Genomic DNA, 13,386 nt, shown 5'->3' on the forward strand with positions numbered 1-13,386 from the left:
GGGGACAGAGAGGTAATCTAGAGGTTTGTGTTAAGTTGTGAGGGGGACAGAGAAGCAATCTAGGGATTTGTGTTAATTAAAGTGCTCTCACGAAGGGAGATGAAAGGGACATGAAAGGGGGGGGTGGAGGGGTAGGGAGTCAACTTTCAAAAGCTTTGGTGCTGCAAGCCATGACGATTCCCTCCCTTCCTTCTCCTTTCATTCTTCTTCTTCTCCTTGCCATTGCGGTCTTCCTGCTCCTGTGCTCCTGCTTCGCTTCCCAACCCTGTCTCCAGGTACCTCTATCCTTTCATTCTCCCTCATTTCCTTTCATCCTGCTCCTTTCCATCAATCCCCTCCTTCTTATGTCTCTCTTTGTTGTTTCGCTTCTCATCTCTGGCCGTTTTTCCCACCATTTCAGCATTGATTCCTGCTTGGAAATCCAGCTTGGGGAGGTGATAGATTTGTAACTCACATCTGACCACCTTGCAGTAGCCAAAGGATCATGGCATCAAGGGGAGGTGTTGAGATATGGTGCCATGAGCACATATTAGAGGCTAAGGTATGGTATAGCAAAGAATCAAAGTAGCCACCCTAGGATGTGGACTACATGATGTGGAGATGTGGATCAAGGATATCCACAAGGATCATCTCTTTCTTGGAGTTTCTTCTATGCTTTGAGCCTCCATAGTTCTTATGCTCATCTAGTTGCACTAGGTTTAGCACGATCCTACATTCTTTGATACTACCCTATCAAGGTTGCTAGTTGACTTGAATCTAATCTGAGCTATTTGATCAAGAGACCCTAGATCCAAGAAACTACCCCTCAAAAAAATGGTGGAAACCCATCTATGAACCGTGCACGTACTTACACATCACCAGCCAAATATAGAACTTTTCATGGAAACACTCCAACTTAGCAAAAGCATAGAGAACATTTCACCATAAGAAGACACATTATTATGTAGAAGAGCGCTGTTACAATTGGAGGAAATGGCAACAGAGCATGAGGCGATCATGCACTGACTGTGACATGCAGATATGATGGCATGCAAGCAAACGTGGAAGACAACTAGAGTGTATACACATGGGAAAGTACGAGCAGAGCAGACACATGGTTACCTTGACGACCAAGAAGTGCCATGTGCTAGCCATCTCGATTAGAATCTAGGTAGACTTTGGCTCTCTGACCTAGGCCCTCCCCTATTTGTCAACGGCCTTGGTCAGTGGAAATGAAATCTCCATCATCCAATCATAGGTATTTCTAACTCAAACCTATGGTAAAAGCCCTACCAGGAAAGTCAATCCAAATTTTAAAGCAATTCAATCATGAACATGTTGCATTCTACTAACCTTGAAAATGACAACAACCCACAATTCACAAACTCAAAAATGATAGGAAACAATATTTCAATGTGGCACATCATGATTTTCATCATCAACTTCTTAATCATGATTCGCCACATGTCATACGCATCGATGGGATAGTTAGAACTAGGGCAGACATAGTCATAGACAAGAGCAGACTACTTGGTCAAGAAAGCATATTACCAAGTGCTCGGTGCATAGACTGTCCTCTAGGCATACTGTCCCATGACTGTGCCAACCACAACCACAGGTTGGGACTCTACCCATGTAGAACAGTCTATTGAGGGAGATGAGCATAAGATCCCGAGGCTGACGAAGCTGTTGCAAAGTGAATTTGCAGAAAAGGGGTTGGAGATGCCCAAAGAGCCTGATAAGTCGCATAAATATGAGAGTTGCGCGGAGCAGGTGGTCTATGAGAAACTAAGCAGGTTGGGTAAGACTCCCAAATTTGTTCATACACTTCAGAAAACTGTTAGAAATATCAAGGCTGAGTATAACAACATACGATATGAAGCTATCATTAATCTTCACCGTAAGTAAAGATTATGATAAACTTTACTCACTTGAACAAACTCTTAATTTGAGGTACTAGTATTATGCCTCACTTTTGATAGTTAAGCTTTGAAAATATTGATTGAATAAATGCATATTTCTCATCATTGGGCAACAAGCATATCAAATGCATGTAAGTAATATAGAAGAGATAATAGGGAGATAAAGATAATGCCTACAGCTTCGTAGTTAAATTAACGTATTCAAACATAGCCATGGTTAGGTTATGTGGTTAGTTTAAAGTACCACATCACCAAGTGCCACCTAAGCACACAGCTTCTTGCTAAGCACAGTGTGAGTGCAGCATGTGAATCCCTCAACCACATCATCAAAGGCCTCTTCTTCATAGAAACTTTGATAGTCTATAACTTGCAATTTAGAAAGAATTTGCACACGCTCCAAAAAGAAAAAGTGATCATCTTTTTGAGCTCTATGCGCCTGTCAAGTCAGAGTCATTGCCACCCCTTTGCCTTCTTCATGATTAGTGCAAAACCACTCTATTTTGTCGTCACTCTAGCTAAGTTGCCACCTTATCTTTGATCCCCTGATTAGCAATTAGACATTACCATTGAAGCAAAAACGCTCATGGTAAGACCTTTGTAACAAATGATAAAGCAACGTATGAATGCAAAAACATGTCGGAAGCACAAGTGCACGAGATGACCATAGCACAAAACATGGCATCCACACATAAAGCATTAAGTCACATGGAAGAACAAAGCATCATGCATCAAGCTACATCAAATAAAGAAGAAAATGCCATTGACAACATGTATTGAGAAGCAACAACCTTGCCACCTTCAGTTCACATGTTTGTAAATCAAGCCTGACCACCTGCAAGTAGCCATGTAAGCACTCAAGGGAGGATTTGATCTTGTAATACCCACATCTGACCACCCTAAGTAGCAATGTTTGCACTAATAATGATAGCAACGGGGGGTACATGTGGTGAGCATATGATATGGCAACATGCAAGGGTAGGTATGGTGCCATGTGGCAAAGGCATATCAGAGTCATCATACATATCACTTCAAGTTAATTTCATATATTATTTTTACAAGTCTTCACATAGTAACTTTTTGGGCATTTGTTTTGCCTTTCTCTCTCTCTCAAGGGCCGTGGTTGGGTGGAAGTGGTTGGGTGGAAGACTTCTTCCTCTGTCCGATCGCTCGCTCTTCTACCAAGGAAGATGCATATTGTGAACTTGCACATTGCAATCAATGTTCGATTAGGAATCTTGAGTTGCAGGTCACCATTGAAGGCTAGAAGATTGACTAAACGCACCAAATTCTGATGTGGCAAGAAGAAAATGTGCCTCCCATTGCAATCAATGCCTCCCATAGCTGTGTGAAAAGACTCCCTCGGGCTTTTCACTCATACATGGTAATTTTGCAAGGGCCTTAAATGATTGCTATCACGGAAGGATAATATGAGAGGGGATTTAAAGGTAAGGGTAAAATAGCCCTTAAATGAATGCTATCATGGAAGGATAACATGAGAGGGGATTTAAAGGTTGTCGTTATCTAAGAGTGAGGTTGTCCCATCTCCTTTGGCCCCCTAGTGAAATTTTCACCTTGTTCCTTTTTACTTATTATTCTTTCGAACCTCGCTCTAGGACGTGGCTCTAATCCCACCACATGATAAGGAAATTTTTTTATTTTCTAACTTTGTTGTTCTTCTTCTTCTTTTTAAAAAACTGACACCCCACATTTTCTAGATTTATTTAACATGAATTGTTTGTTTCAATTTTGTACAAATGTAGTAATTGAGCATTTATCAACCACATGAATGTATGAGAAAGCAATTTCCTTAGAGAGCTGAAATTTGTAAAGAACATATGCATGGAGAATACATACAGTGTCAAGTGCAACTATCCATAAGCTTGAACAAAAAATTCCAAGTCTCATAAAACCCATGAAGTGGTCTATCCTTTCAAAAAATTTGCAAGAATCATCTATTCTAATGGAACTAAGAAATCAAATCCAATGGATGCCATCAATAGGCCAATGGCTTTGTCTTAAGGGAATTTGTCAAAGGGGCGGGGGGGGGGATGGCTTTAGTGAAACTTATTATAGATTTTTATTCATTTGAGGATAATAATCTCGAGTGGTAGCATAAATTATGACCAGGGAACCAATGCAATGCTAAAACAAAGTTAGTTGGGATTGTTACAATAAAGGTGTGCAAGAAGGCTAGTTTTCTATGTGAAACTACATCACTTAAATTATGTTTTTGATGCAATACTTTTTTTTAAGAATCACACAATTGAGTTGTAAAAATGGATATCAATATTCCCAACCATAGTGTATTTTGAACTACTAATAAATAGCTTTAAATTGTAGGTTTGTTGATGCACATTTTTATACAATAATGGATGAGTGAAAGTATTATAAATTTTGTTATATTCTCACTAGCTTGAGATAAATATTTTTTGGGTCTAGGGCTCATACCTTTAGCCTACTTACCTCCCTATTAAGGGATTTTCTCTCACAAATAAATTTATGGAAGATGTAACTGCTAGTGACAACATTATCAAGGTAATAATGTTGTTCTCACATTTCTTCATTGTTTGAATCACATATGCACATATAGCGCAATGTGTTACTACTACATCAAACAACATGCTCTTGATTGTTGACAATCGTATTGATATTTATTAAAGCATGTATTTTTCTATGTATATATGGTCTTTGCATGCTTCTATCATTTTTTTTTGGGTATATTGAAGATATCAAAAAATGCAACCAATTCGTCAGGGATCATGATATTCAAAGGGAGACCACGATCCTTATACCTCAATTAACTTGTTGGACTATGTTAACAATCTAGGAACCATTTGTAGTTCAGTAAATAGAGGATTTTTAGATTGGCATGAATTATATGATCATGATTGGGTAGATTGGAGTTCGCTTCAACTCACCTTATTTGGTTTTTGGGAACGTGATTGTCACCTTTGAAGGGGATGGCAATAATGAATAGATCCATGAGTCTCAAGCTGGATGTAGTTTCTTTACTATTAGATGACCTCAGAGTATAGGAACAAAGATAACTTTACATTTGAAAGAGGATCAAGTATATAATGCAATATTGCCTCAGGCGGAGAATCACATTATAAACACACAAAAGAGCACCTTATTAAGGAAATGACATTTTCTGTTTGAGGGACCTACAAGCAATCTACCAGTAGAAGGGGTGTCAAGAAAAAACAATCCCAAAGTAATAATTTATGTATTTACATGTCTAGAGGAGACATTAAAATCAAAACTAGTAAGTAAATATGCTAAATTTTATAAATTTTAGATATAAATGCACACTTATAGGTATCGTTATTAGAGTGACAACAAAGGAAAGTAGTGCAGATCCAAATTAGTGGAAGCATTACAAAAAGTATTTGTGAGTGATCTAAAAGAGTAGAAGGCTCCCATCATCCAAAGCCTTACTCTACATCCACAGATAAATCATATGTTGGTTCTATCAATGCATTGGGTGCTAGACACCTACTATTTCATGCCAACAGCGTGCTACCAGTTAATGACCAGTTAGACACCTACTATTTCATGCCAACAGTGTGCTACCAGTTAATGACCAGTCACCATCATGGTAGCTTCTTGAGCTTGCATGTAATTTTATATCCCAAAGGTATTTTTTGATTAGTTTTAGTGCCATTTATTACTAGCAGCATGTCATTAAATATAGGCCCATTGAAGATGTTCATCACAAGCATCTCCTCCTCCCTATCGCCTACCTCAAAACTCTCCTCACCATAAACCCACATCAACACATGGTTAGCAAAATTTAGAAACAGGTAGAGTACTTTGAGTGTTTATTCTACCAGCGTTTTGAGATAATGAAGCATGAAGTTAGTTTCATGCTAATGTCGGGAGCGCATCTCGTTCCGGCCACTTTGAAAGGTGGTGCCGACATTGATACCAGATACATGGGGATGCCTAAGGAAGAGGTGCTAGAGATGGCAATTGAAGATTTACAAGATATGATTAAAAAGGAGGGCCACATGCATGTTGCCAAACCTGCCTCCAAGACCTCGAAGGACAAACCATCCCCCAAGACCCCAAGAGAACTGTACTCTATTTTGAGAAGTACTTCTATAATAGGCAATAAACCCAATAGGGATGAGCCTTTGATAAACCTGGTAGTAATGAGTCTTTGAAAGTAACCCCTCTATTTTTTCCTTTATCATAGATTTTCTTTCTATAAAAATGTTTAGCTCTCTTCCTTTTGGCCCCGCTACTAGGTCTATGGAGAGTTGGGATGGTATTTTATTAATGAGGGCGGATGTCATGAAGTATATGGCCATGTTACTTGTGTAGTTGAACATGTGGTTAGTGCTCTTAAGTATATGGTTAATGATGTTCTTAATAGTCTTTGTCTTCATTTGTTCTCACATTGAGAAAGGGTATGTTATATTACAAATAAAGAGAAACGAGATACAGATCCTTGGGTATGCAGGCAGCTGCATGCAATTCCAAACCCATGGGACCTCCGTAGAGAGAGAAAGAGAGGGTTGGAATTAGAAAATATATTCTAGCTATCATTGAATATGTCCAAAACAAGTCTTGCACCAAGGTAACACTGTAGCATAGATTTTCCAAGATCCGTGTGAGGAGACTATGTATGTCACCAAGACTGTGTGAGGAGATCTTATATGTCATGATTTCAGGGGAGGAATAATTGTGTAAGGAGATCTCTTCAAGACTAGAAGAGGAAATATTGTGTGAGACACTCTCAAACTGTGCAGAGGTGGAGGAGCAGGGTGACACATCTGGGAGGGGATGTTCATAATGATATCTTTTTACCTACTTGTTGGGAGGTAGAGGTTTAATGGGGTAAGCAAGGCCCTTCAGTGAACATTTATATTAGATCATATCTTAGTACTTCTAATATAGATAAGATGATATGGAGAATCATACTATATAATTTGAAAATGTCCATCAAATTATAAATTCAAACTAAGTGAAGCAGTCATAAAGAGAGAACCACCGTATCCAAGGATGGATAAATGCAAAGACAATTTATTGCTTTAAATTTGAATTTTTGAAAAGAGACAACCATTGTATCCAAAGATTGATAAATGCAAAGACAATTTATTACTTAAAACTCAAGTTATGTAGAAAAGCTGAACATATTAGAGGGGTGGTCAGCCCCAAAAAAAGACCCGGGTAATATATATCCAAGTTTTACTCAAGCATTTGATTTTTTTTTTTTTTGCGAGAAAAAGAAGAGAAGTTGTATTAACAAGAAAAATTTTTTAAAAAATATTTTCTACCACCAATAGTAGGTAGTCAAGGTCTATTTACAATAGATGCTAACACTTTGTATCTTTCATACTTTCTTCCAAAATACTAAATAGTTCTTCGAATGTCCGCCTACGTTATCGAAGCACTCGGTATGGTCGATTTGATCGAGATGCTGAAAGAACAATAAAGGCCTCCCAAAGAGATTATAAAGAAACAATCTGTGACTGTTTGAATTTCTTCCTTCATTGTAATTATGTTGACGATACGGAAGTGGAGTCCATGAAAGATTGGATTGTTGAGAAGATAAGAGATACTAATGATGAGATCTTCTAGTGTGATCTCGGCCTCTATGGCATGTCCATCATGATTGCTTGAATTTCTTCCTTCATTGTAATTATGTTGAGGATATGGACGTGGAGTCTGTGGAAGATTGGATTATTGAGAAGATAAGAGAGACTAATTATGAAATCTTCTAGTGTGATCTTGGCTTCTATGGCTTGTAATAGTTTTGTATTCTCTGCAACAAGTCTAGTAGGGTTGAGCAGATCATATTAGAATTGCTAATACAATTTATTTTTTTAGAATTGCTAATACAATAATAATACAAATTGAATAAATATCATAAGTAAATATCCTAATGTATTGTAACATTTAACATAAGTTTAAAAAACACTATCATTAGTCAACACAAACAAGATAAAAATATTCAAGGACTCATGTTTCTTTCTACAATATTTACAACTGAATAGAGTCTGATGAGTCCTCTTGAGGCTGTGATGCTCTAAGAGTACATTGAGTCTTTACTTCTTATGTGGATGGTGTACATTGAGATTCTACTTTTGGTGCAATTGTGATAGACTCAATCTCTTCCTCCGTTGCAAGATGTGATGTTGTAGATGCACATTGAGTCTCTACTTCTTGTGTAGGAAGAATGCATTGAGTCTCTAATTCGAGTGGAGACTGTAATGCTTCTACTTGAGGCTGTGATGTAGAAGGAGACTGAATTGCCTCTTGTTTTTCTTTGGCTCCCTCAGGTTCTTCATTGAGTCCATCATGTTCTTTCCCAATGGTAGCAGTTAGGTAGTGAACAGTCTTAGCCATAAAATCTTGTAGCTCGAGCTTTGTATATGCTTCTATTGAGACATGTTTAAAAATTTTATTGAGGAACAACATGAAGTTGTAGGCAATTCTCCACCCACTACTAAACTTGTCTTTCTGCTCCATTGTGAGGCGTGTCTGGAAGTTTGGTTGGTCTTGATGCTCCTTGATTTTCATAATCATAGATACTAACTTGTTTACAGACCTGTCCATCATGACATATGACAAAGTGAATTTGTGTAGTAAATAGTAAGATGCATGTTCATAATGATATGATAAAAGAACACTTACTTGAACACCCTATGAAAGCCTGTAAATGAATTGACAAACCAACAATGGTTGTCATCAAGATCCCATACTATCAGGCTCCAATGTGAGCTACATCACCAATAAAGAGTGATGAGATTTATCACAATATTAAGTATTAATTGACACAATATTACGAATAAAAGAGTAAAAGAAAGATTGAGACAATACTTACTTCTCATAATATGGCATAAAGACGACTAAAATGCCATCCAAGTCTAAAGGTTGTAGCATTGAACAAACATCATCTACCGTCTTCTTGGTATCACTAAGTACAACTGAAAGGAGAGAATCGAGCATACACACGCGATTCTGTACTGATCTAGGAAAGTGAGATATAACCGATATAACCGTACTGTAGCAATAAATAAACAAATGTTTAAAGAAGCAGATTGAATCAAATGATTGAAGTATCAAGCCAAGAGATGTTCATATCAAACCTGAGGATGGCCATCATGACTTTGTCATTAGCCTCTTTCAAAGGGTCGGAGAGGATTGTAACTTCCTCGCTACCAAATGTCAAAACATGAGGTCGCTTGCTAATGATAATCCTAACCTCAAAAGTGCTCCCCATTTCGTCCAATACAGCGGTTACATTAGGACAACTTATGGATGTAGCAACCAATGTTTCCTCTGGATACTCCACCACATTATCAATAAATGCCTTAATGATAGATGACATAAATGCATATAGATGCAAGTCTGTATATGTCGACAATGAGGTTTCACCGCCGCTCAAATTAAAAATTTGCGCAAGGAGCAAAAAGCAGTTATATCCAACTCTCCACCCACAACTGTGGTCATCATTCTGCTTTGCTGCGGGGCATGTTACATACTCTATTTGATCTTCTAAGTCACCTTCCATTTGCATAAGTGCATCTATAGCACCTACCAACTTTCGAGCCGATCTACACATCAAAATAGATAACATAAATGAATGTGCGCATTGCATAGGATGCATCTCATTAACGTAATTGTGACACAAGTAGGTTATACCTACTCTGACACACTGCCATGGATAGATGCTATTGAATTGACAAAGAAACATTGCTTGGCTAAGATGTCCACAATCACCAAGCTCCAATGCGAGCTGCATTATCAATTAAGAATAATTATTATTTGATATAATCCTCCACAATGTAAGAGATAAGCTAAGTAGGGATTGATACTCACTCCTCATGATATGCAGTAAAGATAACTCACGCCGCAGTCAAATCAACAGGTTGCAACCACTTAAAAACATCATCTATGGTCTTCTGCTTATTGCTAAGTACATTAGAAACAAGAGGATTGACCATATATGCACATCTCTGTATATATAGGGAAAGCTATTGTAAAACCATACTGCAATAAAAAGAAAAGAATATTAGTTCATTCGATCCAATGGAAATACAAAAGCATAAAGTCAAGAAAAAGTTTGTGTCAAAAACCTGAGGATGGCTATTATGACCTTGTCATTAACCTCTTTCTTGAAGTTTAAAAGGATTGAAATGTCCTCTTCATCGAATAGAAAAGTAAGAGTTTGTTCTCGAACTTGAAACCTAACTTGAAATGACTTCTCCATTTGCTACAAGGTATGATTATTTTCTAGAGTCATCCGATGGATAGCCAGAGCAGCTTTGCTTTCTTGAGATGAGCTTCCTATATTCTCTACTCCAGCTATGTCCTCCTTATCCTCCTCCTTTTCTGCCTCCTATAAAAGGATAAAATAATTATGAGATTCAAAATTTTAAATTAATTATAATTTTAAAAAGGCTTTTAAATGAATAAAGAAAATTAAAGATAAGTTTTCATACCTCTAGATATCTTCGTGGTCTTTTTATGTAACCTTCTGAGGCAAGGTCAGTGTCATATCCATCTCCTTCAGCTTCCTTACTATCGCTGGTGTCCTCACTATCATATCCACAGCTTTCAGCATTTTCATCATCTTTCTTGCTCTCATCATACATGGCCATCTCTATGTCAGCATCCTCTTCATGTGAGATCGGACCTTTCTTATCATACTTTATTGTGAGAGAAGCCACGGTATCAAGGTATTCCAAGCAAGTAGGGCTCTCAATAATATTTACATGGTGTCCTTTTCTGATAAGAGCTTCAAACAAATGTCCCATTCGACACAATGTGACTTCCCATCCGGACGGCAACAAAAATTTCCATCATACTAATTAAAAGATCAGCACTTTTTGATGGCCTTTCATAGTGATTTGCATTGTGATGGAGGGGACTTGGAGCTTCATGCTCTTCCAGTAGTAGTTGCAATCTCTTTGTATTCCCTCTTATGTTGTTTTGTAAGGAGTGATCATTGTAAGGGCTCTTCATGCACAAGAAAAAGGTTTCAAGACTCTGTATCTTGAGACTGCATTCTCTCTTGTCCCTCTTTCTTGAGTATATACCATTGTAAATCTTAAGCTCATTGCCATATTGTTTTTCTAGGGTAGCAAACATTTTTTCCTTGTCATCTTTATAAGCAAATATGACTATGTTACATAGTCCCACTCTACCAATGGTGGTATGTAATATTCTGTCAAGGAGTCGACGAATGTCATCCGGTGATATTTCATAGACAAAGAAAAGCTGAGGCCTCTCCCAAGGAGTGTCGTCAGACAAAAAATCATTCAATGAAACTCCCTTGCACTCAACACTCTTTCCAAACTCTGAAATGATTTCATGTATGAAAAAAAAGCCCTTGTTCAAAGTTTTTCTTTTCTGAGAGTGTGCTTATTGATGACTTTTTGTGCATATGCATACACATTTTCTGAAATGTCACTTGCCATATGAGGAGTAATTTCAGATCCATCATCTTCTACCTTCACCCATTTATGCACCCAAGCCTTTTGTTTAGCCGATGGTAAAGCTGATGCCATCTGCCTCACAATGCTATGATCAATTTTACATTGGCTAATTGGAATATTTTTTTCTGCCAGCAAATATTCAATTGCATTCTTTACTGCATCACGCTTGACCTGTTGGATGATGCAATCTTCCATGCAATGATCTTTATTCCTTTTGCCAAAAAACCATTCTTCAGACATTAATTTCTTTGCAGTAAGACTTGTGTATTTGTCTGGCAAGTTTCTTAGAGGCCTCCACATCCGAGCCGTCATCTCTTTTTTCTCAATCTTCTTTGCCTTGTCTTTAATCAATGATGGAGCCTCATATGTGACATCTCCCTTCTCACATGCAAGACACACGTCTTTGACTTGATGAAAAACTTCATCACTACGGAAAAGTATGCTTGTGTAGTCTTGATACCTGTCCCTTACTGTCTTAAAGCTTGTAATCACCTCTATTCTTTCCTGCTTTCCCCTTGGTACAATGGCACTCAAGCATGTGTAGAAGTCAACAACATTATCCGCTTCCACTTTAGTTGCAGTTCTTTTGAGAGTGGTCACAGGAGAATGAAAAGTTCTCCATATGGTCCTAGCTTTGAGCAACATCTCTGAAGTGGAGGCGATCTTTCGTAGTGCATGAATGTCATGATTAAGTCTTTCCAACTCAATCAAATATTTTTTCTCGTTCTTGAAAATACAAATGCATGCAGAATAGTAGTGAAATTGAGGCACACTTGTAAAGGTTTGATAAGTAATTTCTCCTTTGTTGTATGCCTCTCTAGAACGCTCATTACAAGCATAGGCATAGTTCTCTCTGGCGCCTCTCTCTCTCTCTCTTTTCTCTCTCTCTCTCCTTCACGCTGCGTCTCCCCCCCCTCTCTCTCTCTCTCCCCCTCCCTCTCCCGCATGCTCTCTCTCTCTCTCTCCCTCTCGTCTCGCCTTTCTCTCTCTCTTGTCTCCCTTTTTCCCTCTCGTGCTCTCTCTCCTTTCCCTCTCTCCCTTTCTCTCTCTCGCCTCTCTCTCGCTCTCATCTCTCGCCTCTCCTGCAATTCTCTCCCCCTTCTCTCTCCCTCTATCTCTCTCTCACCTCTCTCTCCTCTCGCGCGGTCTTTTCTCTCTCTCCCCTCTCTCTCCCTCTCGTCTCTCTTTCTCTCTCTCGCAGCTCTCTCCCTCCCTCTCTCTCTCTCTCTCCTCTATTGTGGCCCCCCCTCTCTCTCTCTCTCCTCTCGTGCGGCCCTCCCCTCTCTCTCTCTCTCTCACTCTCTCTCTCTCTCTTTTACCTCTCACCCTCTCTGTCTCTTTAAACATCTCTCCTCTCTCTCTAAAAGTCTCTCCTCTCTCTCCCTCTCTCTTTCTCCCTCTCTCTCTCTTTTGCTGCCGAGGCAACAAGACTCTCTCTCTTATAATCTCTCTCTAAAAGTCTCTCCTTCACTTTTTTTCTCTCTCTAAGCTCTCTCTCTATAATAAAATTTCAAAGAATACAAATTTAAAAAAAAAGTACCTGGAAGAAAGTTGAGATCTATGCTTGTGCTTGCTTTTGCTCTTGCTCCTCTTTTTGCTTCTCCTCTTGCTCTTCCTTGTTGAAATGAGAGAAACAATGAGAGGAGGAGAGTATATATAATAAAAACTAGGGTTTTAAGTGCTTCTCTCTCATTGGTCCTTAAGGCTATATCATTATCTCCTCTCCCATTGGCCTCTCCATCACATTATCTTCTCTCCCTCTCCCACCCACTCCCATCCTCTCACCTCCACCTCTCACTCCCACTCCCATCCTCCCACTCCCACTCCCATCCTCCCACCCCCACCCCTCCCCCCTCATTCCCACTCCCTTTCCCACTCCCATTCTCCCACCCCCACCTCCCCCATTCCCACTCCCACTCCCATTCCCACCCCCATCCTCCCACCCCACCCCTCCCACTCCCATCCTCCCACCCCCACCTCCCCCATTCCCACTCCCTCTCCCACTCCCACGCCCATTCTCCCACCCACTCCCATCC

The 13,386-nt window shown here is 39.1% G+C and overlaps 1 protein-coding gene across 1 annotated transcript in view; it reads left to right on the plus strand.

Moving 5' to 3' along the window:
• The first annotated feature begins 295 nt into the window (after window positions 1-295).
• The window catches only part of LOC147880627 (putative aldo-keto reductase 1), a 100,046-nt gene continuing 86,955 nt past the window's right edge, over window positions 296-13,386 (plus strand). Inside the window, exon 1 of the mRNA XM_087370482.1 lies at window positions 296-366. The gene's annotated coding sequence lies outside the window, so the exon portion shown is untranslated. The remainder of the gene's footprint in view (window positions 367-13,386) is intronic.

Source organism: Dipteris shenzhenensis, chromosome 32, assembly GCF_047967505.1.
Source record: "Dipteris shenzhenensis isolate YYH24624 ecotype China chromosome 32, Dip_SZ_1.0, whole genome shotgun sequence".
Classification (NCBI taxonomy): Eukaryota; Viridiplantae; Streptophyta; class Polypodiopsida; order Gleicheniales; family Dipteridaceae; genus Dipteris; species Dipteris shenzhenensis.